General features: G+C 43.3%; 1 long non-coding RNA gene across 1 annotated transcript; it reads right to left on the reverse strand.

Annotated features, from left to right (window-relative positions):
- Nucleotides 1-6,060: 6,060 nt before the first annotated feature.
- On the reverse strand, nt 6,061-8,081 carry LOC130535487 (uncharacterized). Its single transcript, XR_008953134.1, has 2 exons — nt 6,750-8,081; nt 6,061-6,675 (listed from the first exon to the last, which is right to left on the reverse strand). It is a non-coding gene; the product is annotated as an uncharacterized LOC130535487 (long non-coding RNA).
- Nucleotides 8,082-23,283: the final 15,202 nt, after the last annotated feature.

A 23,283-nucleotide genomic window follows, 5' to 3' on the forward strand; every position in this document is an offset into this window, starting at 1 on the left:
TCCTCACTGACTGTGGTTACAGAGGATGCCTTTTGGGAGAAAACTGAGAGTCATTTTTAGTTGAACAAAATAAGATTTATATTTCATAAAAGTGCTGGGCTGGCCAATGGATAAATCTTTATTCTTAAAATGAGTTCCATTATCAGACCTAATTCGCTTGGGGAAACCATGTGTTGGAATATATTGATTAATCAAAAATTTAATAACACTTTTGCATCTTCTGCTTCTACGGGAACCGCCTCTGGCCAGCTTGTGTATGCATCCACTGCCGCCAAAAGGTATCGGAACCCATTAACTCTATCATGTCAGTAAAATCTATCACGCCTTTTTTTCTGAAAGAGAACATCATTTACTGTATGTTCTCCTTCAGAAACATCCAAAAAGAAAGTATCTTTATAATCCGGAACTACCAAATGTGCAGCTGTGATGAGTACCTGTTTAAGCAATGAGCACTCTCTCTCCCTCAGTTGTCCATGTTAACCGAGCCATCAAATTACGCATTCCCTGTTCATCCACCATTGCACGTAGGTCTTTTCTGAATATGCAGGAATAAAATGTCTACTATACCCGCGAGACCCAGAAATGACAACATTTCCTTTACAGTCTCTCATACCACTCATTTTGTTCAGCAGTAAAATAAACCTGCGCAGCCACACCTTCAGGCCCAACACACAAACACGGTGATGTAATCATCCAGGAATTTCCCTTTAACTTTTCTCTAAACGCATCCTGATAGACCTCATTATTCTCACGGTCGTAAAATAGGTTGACATGATAGGGATCAACTGGTAGGGCAAAAGGGCTTAGCATTGACAACCAGGACCTTCAGCTCTGAAACAATGCCAACACCGACACCAGGTGAGGTCTCTGGCTCAAGTTCTCCCCAATAAATGTCCGCCCACACCCCCCGTTCTGGAGAGGGTGTTGGACTCATCAGCATCTGTCCCTTCACACCTTGGTGTGGAATACAGCAGTTCAGTTTCATTCCATGAGGAAATTGCACCACGAGACCTTTGTCTCTGCACAGAATAGTTGCTCCTGTCCTCACACGGAGATCTCATCCCAACAGGTTGATAGGGCAATGTGGTGAAATCACAAAGGGTGCAACACAGTCTGTCCGGCAAATTGAGTCACTAATGGCACAGAAAACGGCAGTCTCTCCGGTTTCCCTGAGAACCCCACAAGCTTGACAGTGTCAGATAAGATCAGCTCCAGTGATAAATTCCGTGAGATAGTGGAACACTGCCTGGTACCTCTGGATAGTTGCAATATGGACAGTCCCTTTGCCAATGACCATACCCTTTGCAGGCGTGACACTGATCTCGGCCTAAGTACCCGCCTATCAAGCCGTATCCCTGCCTGCCGCGTCACCCACACATGCCTTCCCTAGGACTGATCCAATACGGGTTTGTCGAAGCAAAATCTTGTTGCGGACCTAACGGATCTGGCTGCACCTGCCAAGGAAACTGCTGAACCATCTGTTTCTCTTCCTTTTGTTTATCATTAAGCTTTTTCCGCACCTCATCTAACTTTATTTTTTTCCAGAGCTGTTCCTGTGCTGTCACCACCCCCTCTTTCTTTCCCTGTTGTTTAACTTTAAATGTGTTGATGTGGTGTGAAAGATGTCTCTCCCAGACATCCGCCGTACTGCCTGGAAGGTCAGGATTTCCTTCCGTGGCTTCTTTCACTAATTGCGGAAGTCCAAAAATTATTGCCTGACGAAACAAAGTGGTGTGTAGATTAGCTAAACCAGGATGGCTGCTGACTCACTTTCCTCCCACTTAAATATCAATTTCTGCATTGCTCCTGGAGATACCAGAAATATCTGTTAGCTTCACCAACCCTGGTTGCACAAGGTCCAAAACGTGCAGCATTAGGTCTATCTTTAATGCCTGCTTCTACCTCAACTTAATCCAAATCCCAGAGAGACACTTGTCTCCCTAAAATTCCTTTAAAGTCTCCCATCGCCAGCTGCGTACTCTGTGTTAAACTGAAAAGGGTAGACATCCACTTGCCGCCTCCCTCTGCGGGTGGAGGCATCTTATCCACCAAACAATTAATGTCTGTGATAGCAAACGGAACATATACCGGTTCCTTTCCTCCTCTTTTCTGGATCAGAGGGGCCTGTAGCTGCAGTCTTCCTGAAATGGGCCCCTTACTCCGCGTGCGTATTCCTATTTGACCCACCTCCTCAATGTTTATGGTCCTTGTCAGCGGTAACCCTCTATACTCACACTCACCCTCTTCACCTGATTCTGATTCATAATTTTCCATAAATGAACCTGGATCTTTTGAATATAATTCTTTCTGAGATTCAACAGGCTCTTGAAGCTCCAATTCATGTATACATGTAGCTGGAAGTTTGAGGGTGTCTGTCTTACTATGTAACCATAGTGGTATAGTGGTTTTCCCGCTATAAAACCTAATTTTGGATTATCAAGATGATCCTGTAATATGGTGTGAATTTCTGACTCCCACTTACACAATACTTCAGCTAAATTAACCTTCCTCCCTGGAGGGGGAAGTATTTTTGCTTCTGAGCTTCCTTTCACAACCTTTTCATTGCATCCAATTCTTTCTCCCTGTCCTCTTCTTTCATGCCACTCACAACCTGATCAAAAGTCCACTTCCACTGTTCTTCCACAGACCGAGGATAGGGGGAACATTCTCCCTGATCCCAACACGCTTTACCACATTCTAGTTCCATCTTCAACTATGCTCCCAAGTGAGATTGAATGTGAATGACTCCAACGGTCAACTCAATGCCTTAGTGAAACAAGCTTCTAGACCAAACTTCGTTGGTCCGGTTTCACTCTGGGGGTAATTCCCAAGGACAAAGAGCCTATTAATTCACGTTCACTCTGTCACTTTTCCAACCCACACAAAAACACAAATCTTGGGCAAATCTTGGTCAAGCTGACACTGTCAACATTCTGCAGGGCTGCCTTGGCCTTCTCCTTTTCTTCCACATACCTCCTCTCCACCATGGCTTTAACTGTCTGCCTTGATGGAAGGGTGTATGTGGGATCCAGTTTAGCCACCAGAGCACGGAAGCCAGGATCAGACACCACAGTGAAAGGCTGGGAATCTTTCACTATGAAATCCACTAGAGCTTCATCAAGCTCCTGCTTCCTGCTACATAAAATATGGAAGTTAGCAGAACAAGATTAATTTAGTTAATTAACTAATTTTATACACCCAAACCTGTGCAGTAAAGTTTAAAAGTTACTCTTAATATTGCCTGGAACAGCACCCACTCACCTGGTGGAAACGTCATCACAGCAGCACCACCAGCTTCATTTTCATGTTTCGGTAATACCTCATCATTGATGACGTGTTATTATTATACGCCAGATGTTGGGAACAAAGCAAACACTTCACCTGCAAATTAAAAATGAGATGTGTGTTTGGTTTATTATTTGTTACTGTGTGAATAAGAGTTGAAAAATACTTTTGTAACACTTACATTGTTTGGCGGCACCATTTCAAAGTGGTCCCAGACTTGAGATCTCTTCCTGGTTGGTTCCATTGCAAAGCAATAAGAAAGCAAACCGAAAGCAATACGAACGCTAATCAAATCAATCCAAAAAGGTATTGACCAGATAGGCAACGTATTGCGCTGTTTCATCCATTTTTAAACACAACTGAGACCCACCAATTGTTCAAAGCCCCGCCCATTGAACCGAACCAGTCAGCTGATTCAGTCTGAATAAAGCAGTGAAGTGGTTCAAACGTCATCAGTCACGTGATTTGAAGCGAGCTCCGGAGCAGTGCTTCACAAAAAACCGCTACCGAGTTTTGGGGCGTGGTTCAGACATCCTTGTGTAATGACCCCAAATCTTTACCACCACTCCGTGCATAACAGTATGTGTGATTTATCGCACCCAGTACAGGGAATCTGAATCTATTGGCTTTCCCTGTCATTGTCCGTAGTGGCTCTTGGTGTATGCACGGAAACTGGTAACATAGAACAAACATAACAACGAGAATGATTCTGTGTCCGAGCTGTGAAATTAGCATAGCGCCACCATGTATTCAACCAATAAATGTGTGAGGACTCTGGATTTTGTTCTAACCATGAATGTCCTAAGTGGCTAACTACGGTGCGTTTAGCGCGCGCGTAGCTCTCATCCTGTCTCAGAGCACCTTTCTGTCCCTGATTACCTCCCTCCTGTCGGAAGTTCCGAAACTCACGAGTCCCGCCGTCACAGTACTCACCACAATCAGGAAGAACAACTTCATTTCCTTTTAACTCTCCTTCTCAGGTTCCGACGGGGTTCAGCCGTTGCTGGACCTATACAGGCCGTCAGCCGTTACGGACTCCGCCACTGCTCCCTCGCCTTCACCTGGAAGAATTTTCTGTTTCTTACAATGGGAAAGGTGTATCCACGACAGTTTCCCATCCACTCGAACTGCAGTCTTTGTGGTCAACTGTACTTGATAAGGACCTTCCCATCTAGGCGTGTTCCACCTCTTTCGCACAAACTTCTTCACCCACACGTAGTCGCCCGGTTGAATGGGTTCCTGGGGGGTGGAATCTGTGGAAGACACAGGACTAGGCAGAACATTTACAGCATTCATACATCGGTTGAGTAACACCTTTTTTAGATAATCTGCTATTGTTTCCTCAACATGTTCTAACTCATTTGTTGTTGCAAAGTATGGTAGGCAATAAGGCCGCCCATATAATGCTTCAAAGGGTGTGATGCCTGTTTTCTTGTGTGGTGTTATGTGCATCCATAATTTCACCAGGTCGAGACAAAACATCCAGTTCTTTCCTGTCTCGTCCATACACTTCTTTAGTCTATTCTTAATAGTACCGTTGACTATTTCAACTAATCCTGCACTCTGAGGGTGGTACGCGCAGTGATTCTTCAAATCAATTTCCAAAGTTACTCCTACAGTTTTCACTACCTCATTTACAAAATGGCTTCCATTGTCGCTCCAGATGACCTTCGGGATGCCAAACCTGGGAATGATCTCTCTACATAGGACTTTTGCCACTGTTAGTGCATCTGCTTTTGCCGTGGGGAAAATTTCTACCCACCTAGTAAATCCATCTAACACTACTAGACAATATTGCTTACCTTCACATGGTGTTAGCTGAATAAAATCTAAAAATCTGTGTGAAATGGATGATTTGGTAATGGTGTAGTGCCTGCAGGGGCCTTAAGGGCTCCCTGTGGGCTGTGTTTTACACAAATAGCACATTGTGAACAAAAATTTTTTGAGTATGTATGAAATCCTATAGTGTAATAATGTTCATTAACCATCTGTACCATCCCTCCTGTTGAGACATGGCATGGCCCATGGCTCACGAATGCTGCCCATTTATGCATATTCTGGGGAAGGATTGGCTTGTTGCCTATGGTTAACAGTCCTTTGTCATCCAGTTTGGCTCCTCGCTTCTTCCACGTGGCCTTTTCCTTTTCTGGAGCATTTTGTTGCATTTTTAGAATATCATTAACTGCAGGTTCTGAGCTAAATGATTCCTCATCATTATCAAGAAGTGTGTTGTTATTTGCTGTAGCCTTTGCGGCTTTGTCAGCAAAGGCATTGCCTTATGAGACTGCATCTGTGTTGTTAGTATGTGCAGTGCATTTACATACAGCTATTTTATGTCGCATCCCAAATCTTGCCATCTTTTCTTAAGCGGTTTAGCAATAGAAACATGTGGTACAGAACCTGACACTTTGAATAGCGCTGCTGCTTCGGCGAAAAAACTTCCTGCCGTGCAGACAGCCGTCTGACCACACACATAAAGGTGCATAATTACAACCATTTGTGGATCTTTAAGTTTAGCAAACTGTTCTGCATAGCCGTGTGAGTTTGATTTACAGATTTCACCTATGCGCTCCACTTGCATGGTTACATGCAAGTCAGCTTGATTGTGGAGCTGGGCTTCAGGCTGTAAGTATGACAGAGCTTTACCATATGTGGCGGGGCCCAGACGGGGCTCGGTATATCTCTTTTCTAAGTCGACAACGCCACCCCAGGAATTCCACCTGGAGAATTATCAAGGCTGCACAAGTGTTTTCTAATGAGGATAAGAGACCGGTCCAATGTGCAAAATTAATACCTTTATTTCCGGATATCCGCTAACAACAATTGCTAAAATACTCTCACACACCCATTCACACACACTCAACGTGCAGATATTAAATTCATATTCAAGATTTTACAATTATCTTTAAAACACCTGCACCCCACAGGGTAGGATCGGCACCACTTAGAAAATAACAGAAAACGTACACAATAATAGAACCCAAATAAACATACAAAAATAACCCACACAGCACACAAATAACACTTAATCAAATCCAAATAACATGCAAAAATAACCCACACGAGCAAAAAGCACACTTAGTCAAACCCAAATAAACATGCAAAATAACCCACACAAACAATAATCACAAATCAACCCCAAATAAACATGCAAAATAACCCCCGCAACAAAACATTAAACCCAAAATAAAGGCAATCCTAGTCCTCCTAGAGGCGCAGTTCACTCACACACTCGCACTTTAGATTGGATCCCACACGATGATACCTCGCAGAGGTAGATAGGAGTGACAGTCGGGAGCATACGCGATAAACGCGATGCGGAGGGCAAAACAGCAGCCGGCCAACGGCAACGGGAGGAAAGCGCACTAGAGCCGGCACCTGTAACAATTTCTGTTAAGAGAGAAAGCAATTTTAGGTTGCTGACAATTCCCCATATGGTGAGGCTAAAAGCAGCCGCTACGTACCGTCAGGTAAGGGAAAGAAATCTCTAAAATGGAGACGCACACCGAGCCACCACAGCGTTCCCGCTAGCAGGGCCAAACAGCCGACGAACCAAAGACACCCACGGCTCCCCAGCTCTGATGACAGCAGACCCAGGTGCGCATGGAATAGCACAGCCCGACCGCACAGCAATCAAATGAGGAGGACCAAGTAAACTGTGGCGTGGCACCCAAAAGCTCGACAACAAGAGCAGCCAGTGCAGCACAGTCTCCTTTTAAGGGGAACGCCACAGCTGCAACTGCCCGAACAATTAAGGTGATCGGCAGCGCATGAACTCCATGCTGCCACACATATAACATAGTGATTGGGTTAGAGAATGGAAGGGGGTGCTTTTCAGGAATGTCGAGTGACCAGTATTTACTGCACGTCCCTCCTTCCCTTACCCACAGATTAACCATTCTATCTACAGACCACATCCCTTCGGCTGTGGTACGAATCATCAACTGAAGCTGAGAGATAAGATCTCTTCCTAACAGATTTACGGGACACGTGGTGGAAATCACAAAATGAGCTTTAAGTGTGATTCCACTTACAGGGTTACAAACATCTACAGGAACTGACATTCTTTAATTACGAGATCATTTGCTGATCTCACAAAAATCTGTGTAGAAGTTGGCTTTAGGGCTATTGGATCTCTAATTACTCATTTACCTGCACCCGTATCTACTAAAAATGTTAAAGAATTGCCTAACACGGTCAGTTGTATTTCTGGTTTGCCTTCAGCAAACAGGAAGATGGTTTCTAAGTCTAAAACATCTTCTAAGTCTTCTTTTTCCAGTTGGTCAAATTTTGTGCCCTGATTTGTTCTAATTTTTGTGACATCTTTTTCCGGTTCTAGTCATTGCTGGGGTGGATTAGAACCTTGCTGCTGTCCTCTATTGTATCTCTGGTTACGTTGTTTCTTTCTACAATCATGTTCCCAGTGTCCATAATTTTTACAATAATGACACTGATCATTTTCATAGGAATTGCCTCCTCCTCCACTTCCGCCTCGGCCACGCCCTCGGCCTCAGCTTGGGAAAGGATTGGCATTGAAAAACATGCCTGTTAATTGGTTCTTACTTTTTTGGCATTGTCTTTCAGCATGCATAGCATGTTGTTCATAGCGGTTTAGGGGACAAGTTCCGAAATCAACTAACTGTCTCTCTACCCATAATTTTATCTCTGATTTTGATCCTCCATGTATAGCTTGCTTTAACTGCTGTTGGTAGGGACCTTCTGGTTCTTCTGCATATGTAATTCCACTATTTTTCCGGAACACATCTTTCATTCTCATACTATAGTCTTCAAAACTTTCGTCAGTCTTTTGTCTCGTGGCCGTAATGGCACTGTAGTCAGCTCGTCTGGTAAAAGTAGTTCGCATGCGCTCGTACAGTCTGTCAAGTCTGTCATTTAGTTCTTGGCTGGATCCACTGGGACCCAATCTCCTCTAACAGTGCCCCATTTCTTGCCATTAACGCACATGAGGACTTGCTGTGTTTCAGTACCGTTAGTATGGTAACTTCCTAATAACTGTCTTATGTCTTGGATGCACAACTCTACGTCCATTTGGGGCGAGGTTATGTCATCACAAGCTTTTTTACAGTCTTCTGGAGTCCAGGTTCTCATTTTTCTTTTCTTTTTCTCTTTTTCGTTTCTCTTCTATATTTTGATTCAGTGAGCCAGAGGTGACATTGTGTCAACCCCACATTTACTTTTGGATGTTTCTTTCCATATTCTATTAAATCTTCTTTTAATTTGCTAATATTGCCTGGCCTGTCTAAGTTACCATCCCAGTCGAACTTAGTCATCCACAGCTGTACATATGAGCATGAACCTGGATATTTGTCTTCCATGTGTTTACATGATGCTGGGATTTTGAATTCAGCACCTTTTGTGGAATGTTGGTTGCCCATGTTTGCACTTTATTTATCAGTTTTTATGTATTTGGGTGGAGATTTCTGATCTCCCGACTGAACAACCCTCAATCCTTACTGGATATCTAGTTCAGTCCCTCCGCCATGGCCTTATAACCCCTCTTTTTTAATCAGGAGAGTATACACCAAGCTTCTACCTCCGAGGAGGCGGGTGTATCTTGCCTCTGCTTCTCTCCCGATGACCAGGGAGGTAATACTGCGGTATATTCCGTGTAGCGCTTTTCGTGTTTTATACTCACTCCGTTGTCTCTATGGTTTCTCTCTAAGTTGTTTTGGTGCCTTCTTCCCGTCACTGGAGATGGTTGCCCTGGGAGGGACGAAGACCGGCCTTCCGTCAACTCGTGATGAAAGGTCTTTCGATTCGGACGTCTTTTGACTCCGGCTGTGCACAGACTTCGGCGTTCGGTCGTCCCATGGCGCTCCTCTCCAGGTCTTGGGATCCGTCTCGAAGGACCAAATTTTGTGAGGGTGAACTTTTGATCACCCGCGCTGTTCGTTCACGAGACTCAGATCAACCACGCAAACAACAGTTTGTGTAAGGGGGGGGGTACTGAGTTTCTTGCAAGGGAGAGTCGAGCAGCAGTTCAAGCTTCCTCTGTCAACTCTGTTCATCTGCTGCTCGCTCACCTCTTTTATTGGTGCAAACAGAATGGGTGTCCAAACAAGATTTCATAACTCATTGTCTTCTGACATCTTCTCCCATCTTAACAAACTTCTCTAATCTTGACCAACATGATACATCTGGGTGCTGGGCTTGGTTGTAAGCAGCTTCAGCACTTTTACGAAACACTCTCGTGTTCTTCTTTTCCTGTCAACATTCCTCAAACACTCAAAATCTACATACAATAGCATTTAAAGATAATACTAAGAACAACAATAATAATAATTCTTCTCACATATCCAACCTTCTTTTTATCTCTAAAATTCTTGAGAAGGTGGTGGTGACTCAGTTACTGGAGCACCTGCAGAGAAACAGCATGTTTGAGATGTTTCAGTCAGGCTTTAGAGCTCACCACAGCACAGAAACAGCACTTATTAAAGTTACTAATGATCTTCTCATAGCTTCAGATCATGGACTGGTTTCTATGCTGGTTCTGCTGGACGTCAGTGCTGCTTTTAAAACAGTTAGCAGTTAACAGGAGGAAACCTTGAGCAGGACCAGGCACTCCATCATAGGTAGTCCCCATCATCCAGTGCACAGCACCATCTCCAGGAAGAGGAGCAGCTTCAGCAACAGACTGCTTCCATCGTCTTTCTCCAGATCCAGACTGAGGAGATCCTTCCTTCTTCCTGCTCCTCCACCATCACATCAGCAGTCCAAAACATCAACACATCTCAGGGAAAGCGTTAAAATTGAGTCCTGGACTTACTACAACTTTTCATAAAAGTCTTGATAAGTGTGTTCAAAGTGCCTGTTGCTCTCAAGTCTGTATGATACAGACATGCAAAACTGTGCTGTGGAACCAACACTTTAACTAATTTTATATTTTACTTTTGTTATCTTTGATAGTTTTCACCTTTGTTATATAGGATTTTAAGGTGAGTATGTTTTTATGTGTGTGTGTCTGTGTCTGTATGGTTGTGTGTGGGAATATGAAGCCTGCTGTCCCACCAGCTCCACTGCAGACCCAGGGGAAGCCATGTGATGGCTAATTAGCAGTACAGAGGGAAGCGCCACCAGCAACAAACCATATTTCCTTTTAAAGCACTTCCTCCTGAGACACCAAAGAAATGGGCCATTTAAACATGGCAGTTGTCTGTTTAAAGGTTTTGGCATCACTGTAGTTTCTATCTAGAAATTTGATTTTTCTGCTTGCTCCAGTGTGAACACATCCTTTGCTGAGGTTCTATTTTCTGTCCCTGAGCTGTGTGGGTGTGTGTGTGGCAGTCGGGAGGTGGGGGTGGTGTTCGCCAGTTCATTGCAGGCATTTGTCTGTGTATTCAGTGGGATAGAAAACCCAATGTGATTGTCTTCCTCAAGGACAGGGTTTGGACACGCCTGGACTAAATAATCGATCAGAAACGTGCAGCTGACTCAGGACTCTGCTGCTAGAACCAAGGAAAACATAACTGCTGCTGCTGGTCCTTTGAATACTTTTGGATCAAAATACATCATTGACTTCCTGACTCTGTATCAAACAGGTCTGGATCAGGTCTTCTGTCATTTCCCAGATTCAGTTCCAAAGATGGAGAAGGTGCCTCAGTTCTATTGCCCACGTATGTGGAACTACAGTGGTATGAGAAGGTTTGGGCACCCTTGACAATTGGCTTTATTTTTATTCACCAATCATTAGGTGTTTTAATTCACAACTTAATTTTGATATATCAAATAACTGATGAACACAATCATATTTCAGCGAGGTTTATTGGGTTAACAGAAAATGTGCAATATGCTCCAAAACAAAAAAAGGCCTGTGCATAAATTTGGGCACCTTAATAGAAAAATCCTATTAGTATTTAGTAGAGCCTCCTTTTGCAAAAATAACAGCCTGTATGAGTGTCTGGATCCTGGATGATGGTATTTTGGCCCATTCCACCTGGCAAAACCTCTGCAATTCAGTGATGTTTGAAGGATTCCGAGCATGGACAGCCTGCTTCAAGTCATCCCACAGATTCTCGATAATATTCAAATCTGGGGACTGGGATGGCCATTCTAAAACATTGTACTTGTTCCACTGCATGAATGCTCGGCTAGATTTTGAGCAATATTTGGGGTCATTGTCTTGTTGAAACACCCATCCCCGGCGCAACTTCAACTTTGTGACAGACTCTTGAACATTATTCTCATGAATCTGCTGATACTGAGTGGAATCCATGCAACCCTCAATTTTAACAAGATTCCCAGTACCAGCACTGGCCACACAGCCCCACAGCATGATGGAACCTCCACCAAATTTTACTGTGGGAAGCAGGTGTTTTTCTTCGAATTCTGTGTTCTTTTGACACCATGCATATCGCCTCTTGTTGTGACCAAACAATTCAATTTTTGTTTCATCAGTCCACAGTATCTTATTCCAAAATGATATTGGCTTGTACAAATGTTCTTTCGCATACCTCAGGCGACTCAGTTTGTGGCGACTGTGAAGAAAAGGATTCTTTTCCTTGTGCAAATTGTGCTGTATTGTTGACCGATGCACAGCGACACTGTCTGCAGCAAGATATCCTTGCAAGTCTTTAGAGGTGGTCTGTGGGTTGTTTTTAACCATTCGGACCATCCTTCGTCTTTGCCTCTCTGCAATTTTTCTTGGCCTACCACTTCTGGGCTTAACAAGAACTGTGCCCGTGGCCTTCCATTTCCTCACAATGTTCCTGACAGTGGAAACTGACAGCTGAAATCGTTTGGACAGCTTTTTGTAACCTTCCCCTAAACCATAATGCTGGATAATCTTGGTTTTGAGGCAATCAGAAAGTTGTTTTGAGGCTCCCATGTTGCAGCTCTTCAGAGGAGAGTCAAACAGAATGAGAACTGGCATTTGGCCACCTTAAATACCTTTTGTCATTATTGGATGCAACTGTCAATTAAGTTCAAGGCTTAACGAGCTCACCAAACCAACTTTGTGTGTCCAGTTATCTTGGGATGATTAGTTACAGGCCATCAAAGCAACAAAATGACCAAGATAATTGTGTGTGAAGTCAGAGTCCATTATTACACAACCTCAGAGGGGGTGCCCAAAGTTTCTCATACCACTGTAACACCCAGAAAACTATTGTTCAGCTAAGGCTCTCAGCATATTTAATTCCAGACTGAAGCCTCTCCTGGGGCCTGTTTCAGAAGGCAGGTTCCTCTCCTGAACTCCATGTTGTCCAACTCTGAGCTGTCAATCTCAAGAGTTGTGGGTTTCAGAGCAGGTATTTAGAGTTAGAGTACACTTAGTAAAAATCTTCATCAATGGAAGACAGATTGTAGTGACACTGTTCAACAAATGAAGGCCACACTTCCATACATTTAATCCAAATGTTTAGACACCATGAAAACGAAAGGACAGAAAACACAAAGTCTGTGAGAGACTTATTCTAACATAAATAATTCTAACATTTTGGAAAATAAATGCAAATGAAACAATTTACCATGTGCACCTCTTGAACAGTGTAGCCCATACACACTGTAGTCATTTCCTATAAATAAAATACCTCTGTATCCCAACATTCCATTCGCAGAACAGTTCACGTGATCACAATTTCAAAATATAAGTATGAATATCTTCCCATTTAAACTTAATGAATCTGTCTCACTGACAGTTACACAGATAACACGAGTCACCACGGCAACTGGTGGCAACAAGCCTCCACCCTTCTATGTCTTCCGAGAGTAGAGTTGGAAAAATGAATGACAGCGGGTACAGAACATCGGCATATTAACTCAATCCAACGAAGCAAAATAGTTTGAGCTGCAGAACGTAGCCGATGGAGTCCACATGTGAGGATTAATTGGAGACCAAAGGAATGGTCCCATAGTTGGACACTAAAAGATGCGTCTTTTATTGAACTGAAAACTGATGGAATTCTCCATGTTGGTGATGTTTGTTCTAATGAAGCAGGTCAGGCCTGACTGTCTCTGCTGACTCCACCTGTTTTGACCCAGCTTCTTATGGACCAACGAGGCACCGTGATGTTGCTAGCAGAATATGGATCGAAAAACTTTGACTCTGCACCTGACAATTGTTACGCTCGAGAGGACTGGCGGTCAAGTGTGGCGGAACCCCAAAGAAGGCAGACAGACACAGGAATTAAAAGTAAACTCAGACGGTTTTAATGAAGCAAAAAGACAGGAGGGAAGAAACTAAATGAGGAGAGAGGCCGAGACAAACTATAGGGGGCGTGATGCGGCAGACAAACCAAGTCCGAGATCCAGGGGTGAGAGTCCGTGGGGGAGTCCAAGTGTCCAGAGGCCAGGAGAAATCCGTCCGAGGAAGGGGAAGAGGAAGAGGTCAGAGGAAGAGGAGCTAGGAAGGTTGCAGAGGAGCAGGGGGAGACACTGGAGAAGGCTGGGAGTCGTAGGGAGTCGCTGGAAGACGCAGGGAGACACAGAGAGGTGCTGGGGGTCGCTGGAAGACGCAGGGAGACACAGAGAGACACAGAGAGACGCTGGGGAGCCTGGAGAGATGCTGGGTCGACAGGACGTGTTGCCAAAACATCAGTTAGATCAAGCACTGGCCTGAGTGCAGAGGGGCCTTTTATGGGTGCAGAGTCGTTTGGGCGGATTGGGTGCAGCTGAAGGAGAGGGCCCAGGTGGTGGTGGTTGAGCTGATTGCACAGGAGGAGGTGGGGCCAGAGTAGGAGTCACAACAACAATAACAATAACAGATTTTCTGTCAAATCTTCATGCATCCTATGTACTCCAGTTTTTAACTCTTCAATCTTATAAAAAAGGGTAATCACTCCTCCAACTGTTGTCCTTAGCTGTGGACATCTCAGCACCCTCTGATGTGACACTGACAGAAACTTTTCATCAAAGCATCCACTAACTCATTAAGGGAAAACCTTGATAATAGGGTCTCTGACTAGGGTCTTTGACTAGGATCTCTGACCAGAGTCTCTGAGTCGAGTCTCTGAGTAGGGTATCCGAATAGGGTCTCTGACTGGAGGTTTGACAATGAGAATATCTGTGACAGGTTTTCAACCACGTCCTCTCAAGCCACCTGTGCTACATGAAGAATAGTTTGCATTTTCAGAAGAAGTTATGTCTCAACTGAGCTTGTGAATCATCTGTGTCTTCTCCAGACCCTGGAGGATTACATGGACCGGATTAGGGGTATCTGAAATGGACAATCTCCCATCTAGTGTTTTATTAAATGTGATCTTAAAGAACTTAAATGAGCAGCCTTTTATGGTTGAATGTTTCCCTGAACATTCAACCATAAAAGGCCACATTCAGGGCATGAACACATCCTGCCTGACTTTCAGGTATCCATCAATACACCCATCATCTGTCCATCCATCCATACACCCATCGTCTATCCGTCCATCCATACACATGTCATCCATCCCTCCATCTATACACCCATCATACATCTATCCACAGACCCATCATCCATCCATCCATATACTCACCCATCCATCCATTAATCCACCCCCTAAAAGGAACAGAAAAAAAACAGAAAAATGAATTTTGAGCAGAAAACAGCCACACTTCAAACTCTGTGTGTGTGAATAAGTGAATGAGAGAGAGAGAGAAAGAGAGCAACAAACCCTATGTAATAACTGGCCCTAATTAAGACCAGAGGGAATCTGGGAGTTATTAGCTGTCATAAGCAAGTTGCACAAATCCACAGAGACCAGATACTGTATCAGTGTGTGTTGTTGATGCATGTGTGTCTGTGCTTGTGTGTGTGAAGACATGCTCTGGTGCTACCATGTGTGTGTGTGAAGACAAGCTCTGTGTGTGCTCTTCTGTGCATTTGGGTGTGTGAACTTTAATATTAGAGCAGCAGAATTTCCTGCAAACAACCAGAGAGTTGATATCCATGCAGCCCAGAACTGCTCTCATCTCCTAACTCATCAAAAAACATTCACACTCTCATTATAAATCTACAGCACACACACACACACACACACACATCTCTAATGGTCTGTTGTTTTGGTGCCTACACGCAGAGACATTATTTTTTATTTGTTTGTTAGTTGCTCCTGAGGTTCCCTGCAGATCCGCCATGTGGATGAAATTATGAGGTGATGCCACCAGCAAATGCTGCAGATTTGTACCTGTAAACAACACCTTTAATACTCTGACTGTTGCTCTCTCTGCCTTTGGTAGGATAGTCTGTACAGGTCAGCTGAACCTGATACAAAGACATGTGCAAGCGTCTTCACAAACAAATTTAAGTCTGATTTTCATGTGAATAAACAGTTTTCTGTCCATGTTCTCATCTCTTTATTGCTCATTTCCTTTTCTTTGGAGCTAATTTGCCAGTTTGCTTTACTGGAGCCTCAGAGGAGGTTTGGCTCAGCTCACTGGGACAGCACAATTTTGCAGAAATCTGCCGATGTTGATGAATATCTTTGTTTTCCAACCTGGCAGCTCATTTTACCTTTTTTTCCTCAGTACTGCTGAAATGCTGCTTTATTCATTTTCCTGCACCTCTGTAGGTCTTTTGTGGCCTCCACTCACATCGTTTTGTTCTCCTCTCGGCTGTCATCTCCTTCGGCCACGAATTCCATAAGAATGCAGCTGTCATTGATTCACTCTGGCTGAAGTGTTATTGATTAGAGTAACACTGCAGAGCTGCACCATTACACTGCACACAAACCCTGCATACAGTAGACATCCAACAGAGAGCACACACAAACATATACAGACATACACTTATACACACACATACACTGACACATGCACACACACACATGCACATTTACCTCTGCCTGCTTCTTCCTGACTGTTTCATGTTGGTCCAGGACCAAGGGCTTCATTCCTCATCTTCATCATCATCATCATCATTGATTGGTTGATTGATCAGTTCTCTGCAACCTGCAGAAGTTGGGCAGCAACTGCCCCCCCACCACCCTTCTCACCCACTCATACGCACAGACCTCCACCACTAATTCCTTAAAACAAGAATACTGCGTGCAAAAGATGTGTACCTTTGTTGTCAATACTTTCTCACTCATTTTCTGCAGCAGAACTGCAGTTGGAGGTTTAAAATAAACTCACCAGATTGAACAAAAAGAACACACAAGATGCTGGGGATGTAGTGGGATTCAGCTCTGAAGCACAGATCAGGCGGAGTGGCATCGTGGAGTAATCAGAAGTGATCAGGTGAAAGGGAGGGATTTAAATAGCTGCTGTCATCAAGACAGGGGGGACATGTGACAGATTACCTGATTAACTTTGAGTCGTCTGCCTGAACCAACTCTTCAGCCTTCGCATCATTTACACATGTCTACGGGAATGACTTTCCACTTCAGGACAGTACAAATTTCCCACTGAAACACAAACAAACTAGAAAATGTATTTCTATAAACTAGCTGGCATTAAAGAAGTATTGAAATGATTGCGAGATGAAGAGAAGTTGCTTTGAATCGTGGATGGATGTAGCTCAGGTGTCGAACATTAGCAGAGCAGGAAGACATAGCAGAAGGTTCCGTCTTCAAATGCGGGCCTCGTTTCATATGTGGATAAATGTGGAAAATTAATTCCTTGTGTGTAGCACAATTAAGTGCGTTATTGTTCGGCATAAGTAATGAAGGGTTTATTATATATTCATCCTTTGGCCGTTGCTTTGATGAACATCCTGTTGTAAGGTCAAACATGCTGTTTGTGAGCTATTGTTGCATTTCTGCAAAATCCTTGGAATCTTCTGAGCAGGTTGACGGAAGTTCTGCAGGTTCCTTTGGTTGAAAACAACATTTGACATTTTTAAGGAGCAGCTGTTCAGCTAACTGGAGGCGCCTGTCAGGAGGGCAGGGATAAGGAAGGTAAGAGAGGTAGAGAGGTAAGAGAACCCTTCTATCCAGAACTCACAGGGGACCAAGCGTGAAAATATAGCCCCTGTGGATCATTAGCATGCTAATGATCTGGGTGGTCACCTGTGGTCACCACCTCTGTTTAAGCAGAGGTAGTGGGCTGAGGCACTTCCTATCACCCACATACAATTCAGTCCTCCACTCCTTCCAACAACAAACCAAAAATTCAAACCATTTTAGGAGACCTGGTGACTCACCACCATGTGAGCCAACAAACAAAGGGGAGACAGCTCAACTGAAACTAAGTGAACAACCCTACCAACGACCCTGCCAATGACTCTCGGTGACCACTGTTAGAGTTGAAACAGTGCAACCCAGTAAAACCCTGCGTGAATCAACAAAAGACACAAACACAGGTAGCCTTGCAAGAGAGAGCAAGCAGCAGTTCACTCTGGAACACCCTCCATCGCTCTGCTGCTTCTCTGCAAACCTCTTTTCTTTCAGCTCATTATCTACGTGGAATTTTCACCTCCTTCCAAGATGTTTTTAGGGTTTCAGATAACAATCTCACAGTAAATCTGGTGCTCTGGACAAGTGTACTAAATCAAGAGAGGTGAAAAACACCCTGTTTCTTCTTCATGCAATAAGGTGCTAAACATACAAATGCATTTAACTGATAACACTATAATAATTATACTCACATTTCCCTCCTGTTAATTGTGAAATGCATCTAGATTCTCATTATGCATAATACATCTTTTTCACTTTTATGAACTTTAAATGTATATTACTCCATTTTCCTAGACAATACATTTCTTACACTCAGAATTCAATGTGGGTGCAACTTAAGACATTTCAAACAGATCTTTGACATCCAATCTTCTTGTGAATCCACTTCTTCTCCTTCATCCAGTAGAGGTCGTTCTTCCATCTGCAGCAAAGCACTAGTAACAGCCGAACCCACGAGCCAATTAACGCAACCCCGAACAAGAGGTACTACGCAACAAGCTATTATGGCTAATACTATCAGTACTATCCCTGCTACGTCCCCTATCTTGAACAACAGTTCCCTCCATCTTAAAATCATGCTCGTAAACCATTCTAATGGGGGACTGCCGTCGTCAATCATTGCCTTCTGTAATTTGGTCAAATTCTTCAGTGCACTATCTATTAAGTGGCCATCTGCATCATTTGGTGGGACAAATGTGCAACAGTAATGTCCTACCATCGTGCAAACTCCTCCTCCAGATGCTGTCAATAGATCTAAGGCCATCCTATTCTGCATAGTCATTAATCTCAGCGCAGTCAGTTCTTCTTTAACTCCTGTAAGGGCAACCTTTGTCAAATTAGTAAACACTTTCAGTCTATAATCAACCATTTCTAATCTTAATATGTTCTTTGCCACACCTACCCAAAGAAACAGAGAGAGAGCAACCTTATCTCCCTCTCTCCAGTGTTTAAATTATTGCGGTACATCTGTTGCCCACACTGAGTCACGTGGTTTTAAATCTATATTCAAATCTCTCCTGGAACGCAAGTGTGGTGCGGTTCTAGCATAAGCAGCATCAATTATGACTGTGTGATCACAATTTTCATTGTTATGCTGATGACACTCAGCTTTATTTATCCATGAAACCAGAGGAGACAGAGAAGTTAGTGAAGCTTCAGACCTGTCTTAAAGACATAAAGTCCTGGATTTCTTCAAATTTCCTCCTCCTTAACTCAGGAAAAACTGAGGTCATGGTGTTTGGTCCTGAACCTCTCAGGGATAGATTCGATCACATGATCACTCTAGATAATATCTCATTAACATCTAGTCTCTCTGTGAGGAATCTAGGAGTAACTTTTGATCCAAATCTGTCCTTCAACACACACATTAAATTAGTCTCTAGAAGTGCCTTTTTTCACTTGAGGAACATCACAAAGACTAGGAAGCTACTGACGTGGCATGATGCTGAAAAGTAAATTCATGCTATTGTTACTTCCAGGCTGGATTATTGTAATTCTTTATTATCAGGGTGTCCAAACACCTGTTTAAGAAGCCTCCAGCTGATCCAAAATGCTGCAGCCAGAGTTCTGACAGGTATTGAGAAAAGAGATCACATAACTCCTGTAATGGCGTCTCTTCATTGGCTGCCTGTTAAATTTAGAATAATTTTTAAAACCCTTCTTTTGACCTACAAGGTCCTCAGAGGCCTCGCTCCATCCTACCTGGAGGAGCTAGTGATACCTTATCAGCCCAATAGACCGCTCCGCTCTCAGAATGCTGGTCTACTTGTGGTTCCCAGAGTTTCTAGGAGTAGAATTGGAGTAGATCTTGGACACATTCTTCATTACAGGCTGTATAATTGTAGTTGGTTCGCCTTAGACAGGATGGTCGGTAAATCAGCGTCACACTTTGTTTTCAATCTGGATCTTTTGTTACCTTGCAGGGTGTATACATTTGATGATCCTGCAAGTGTCAGCATGTAGCGATCCTAGTTGTGTCTGACCTTCTCGCGCCTAACAGTATGTGTGATTACCCATAATCTGCACGGGGGATTTTGTATTTCTCAATCTTTCCTGCCATTTCTCTCAGGGGTTCTTGAGTGCAATTTTTACACATGTACAGTGTTCCATTGATTAATCGAATCCCACGCACTCCCCTTTTGCCAACTCCTATTTGAACAAAACAACGCCCTCCCGGTACTTTATTAGTTTGGCGGTTACCCGTGGGGTGTGTAAACTGTAAGTATACGACAATTCTCTACTTAGATGTAACGATGAATGTTCTAAGTGATTGACTACAGTACATTTTGTACGTGCATGTTGGCTGTTTCGCTATAAAGTAATATTCTGTCCCTGATTACCTCCCCCCTGTTGGAAGTTCCAAAGGCCGAAACTCACAAGTCCCGGCGCCACAGCAGTCACCACAACCAGGAAGAACAACTTATTTTATTTTTCTCCTCTTCTCAGGTTCTGACGGGGTTCAGCCATTGCTGGACCGATACAGGCCGTCAGCAGTTTACGGACAAGCCGTCACCTGGAAGTGTCCATTGTTTCTTACAGTGGGAAAGATGTACCCACGAGGGCCATTCCGCTATCCGCACCGCTGTAGGTGTCTTCAGCAGGATCTGGAACAGACCTTCCCAGCGTGGGTCACTCCACTTAGCTCTTCGAACGCGCTTCACCCACACACAATCTCCCACATCAACGCTGTTATCTTCTTCCTGGGGAGGCAAAGGCATATCTGGCAGATTATTCATTCTTTGAACATCTTTTGCTTGCAGCGTTTTTCTCATGTAATCTGCAACTGTCATTTCTACTTCATCATCGCCTGTCTTTTGTTGGAATGGAGGTAAGACGTAAGGTCTTCCATACATCATTTCAAATGGTGACAGTCCTGTAGTTGTATGTGGTGTGATATGCATCCACAATTTCACTAAATCTAGACAATAAATCCATGATTTTCCTGTTTCATCCATGCATCTTCTTAACCTTGACTTAATTGTGCCATTTGCTCTCTCTATGAGGCCTACTCTGTGGATGATATGAGCAATGATTCTTTAAACTAATGTTAAATATTTGTCCTACCCTGTCAATTACGTCATTCACAAAATGTGATCCAGTGTCACTCCAAATGACTTTTGGAACTCCAAATCTAGGTATTATTTCTCTACATAGCGCTTTTGCTACTGTTACTGCATCTGTTTTTGCTGTAGGAAAAACTTCAATCCATCTAGTAAAAGGATCGTCCTGTAGGGACTCACATAACTCAGAATGGGACAAGGACAGGCAAGAGACCAGTTCACAATCCCTCCATGTTGTAGATACATGGAACAAAGGTATCCAGGTTCAACAAATTTTGTCACAATATGGCATGATAAATTTGGATTTGATGTGCAATTGGATAAACCAGAGAAATTAAGGGCCCCGATGAAAGAAATATAAGAAACGGCAGAATCTGATCCCAAAGATGAGGATAAATAGGGCCTCCATTGTGCCAGTCTGGTACCATGACTGTTAAAAGATGAGAAGGTCGCAATAAAGGCAAAAAATTAAAAGAAAAATTGGAGGAAGGACCACCACCTTATTTTAGTCCTCCTCAATCTATACACCTGTCATAAACCGCTTATGTAAGGCAAAAAATTAAAAATAAATAAATATTTATTTTATTCCCGAAGATGATGAGATGGGCGTCTCCGGGATAATACACAAAATGGTAGATGTACCTGTGCAGGAACCACCTGCAACTTCACCATCTAGTTCTATGACTAACACCCTCAAGGGGCAGAAGGAGGAATCAGTCATAATCCTTTCCTCCAAGAAGGACATAACACACCTCAATTAAGACCCAATACACATTCACAATATGACATGAGTAATATGAATTGGAGTAGACATATTCCTGGGGCGTTCAGTCCAGGACCCCCAATAGGCTATGGCGATTTATTCGTCGCAGTAGCAGAACCAAAACCTGGTGTCGAAGATGTTTTTCCGATGATAGAAGTTGCCAATCCAAATAGTGGTGTAGGACTTCAACCCCTTACAATGTTGGTCTACAGGACCTGGACACCAGAAGATTGTAAAAAAGCTTGTGCTGAAATTCCTAAGCCCGATGCAGACATCAAAGCTTGTATAGAGGGAATAAATGAGCTAATGAGAAGTTACCACACAAATGGGGCAGAAACACAACAAGTCCTGATGACTGTCTTAGGCCCTAAATGGTCAACAGTCAGAGGAAATTGGACTCCCATAGAGCAGGCAACAGGACGGCCCTGGGCCCATGACACAAATGATCTCAGAACTCAAAATGATGGTGTATTTGGGAGAATGAAAGGTAAATTCACACACCGTGCTGATTATAGTGCCATAGGAAGGTGCAAGCAGAGAGAAAATGAATCATATGAAGAATATTCTCATAGAATGAGAGATGTGTTCCGTCAGAGAAGTGGCATTCCGTTCTCTGATAAAGACAACGGGCCATATCAACAACAATTAAAAATAGCACTCCATAATGGTACACGTACAGAAATAAAAGACTTTGTAGAAAAGCACATCATAGGATTCCCTACAGCATCTGTAAATGAATATGAAAACCATGCTATGCACGCAGAAAGGCACATAAATAAGAAGAAAAAGGGAAAGAAAAGTAGTGAAACATTTCTGGAAGATGAAGTCGAAGCATGTTACTATGAAAAAAGAGGAAGAGGCAGAGGCAGAGGAAGAGGTCAAACTGGACAGAGTAGAGATGATAGTTGTCATTATTGTCACAAACCAGGCCACTGGGCAAGAGATTGCAGGAAAAAGAAGGCAGATGAGGAAAGACAGAGAAGAGAGAATAAGGGGGAGGATAAGTCTCATCCATGGGACACATGACTAGATGAAGAGGAGGTAGAAGTGAATCTTGAGGAGATTTTTAGTGTAAATATTAAAAGACCAGAAATTCAGTTGGAAGTTGAAGGAGTTTTGTTATGGTTTCTTGTGGATACTGGGGCAGGAAAGATAGTTGTCAACGGTGCTGTTCTGTACATTAGGAAATCAACAAACACAATGGGAGTGAGATCAGCAAATGGAGTTGTAAATAAAGCAAGATTGTCAGAAGATGTAAATATTATAGACCCGGTGTCGGGTTTACGAGCTAAGACTCAAGTGATTCTGTTACCACAATGTTCAGTCAATCGATTAGGATGTGACTTAATCTCTCAGTTGAGGGAACCAGGGAAGAAAGGACAAATTAAAATCCAGCGCATGACTACAGAAGTAAACGTGTTGGAAGGCCTGGATGAGCCAGTACCCTATTGGACCTTAGATGTCGTAGAAAATGCCGGTCCAGCAAATTTCATCAGATTTGTAAAATATAAAATATGTGAGCTTCTTTTAGATACAGCTGAATGGCACAATCCACATACACTGCATTTAACCATGCGTTATGGTGGACCACCAGATCCAAAGTATGACAAGAAGTTTGCTCAGCTGCGAAAGACAGTTACAGGCATAGCACATGATGTCTATGTTCATGAAGAAACTGCAGTGATAACGGTAAGCTGCCTGCCATCATCGGCAACGGCTTTGTATCACGTTCCAGGCTCAGTCGGATAGATGTATAGATGGGAGGCTATTGTGAGCCATGGGCCTTGCCATGTCTCAACAGGAGGGATGGTGACGGTAGTACAATCACAGTTCTATGCAATAGGATTTC

The sequence above is a fragment of the Takifugu flavidus genome, chromosome 12 (assembly GCF_003711565.1).
Source record: "Takifugu flavidus isolate HTHZ2018 chromosome 12, ASM371156v2, whole genome shotgun sequence".
Taxonomy (NCBI): Eukaryota; Metazoa; Chordata; class Actinopteri; order Tetraodontiformes; family Tetraodontidae; genus Takifugu; species Takifugu flavidus.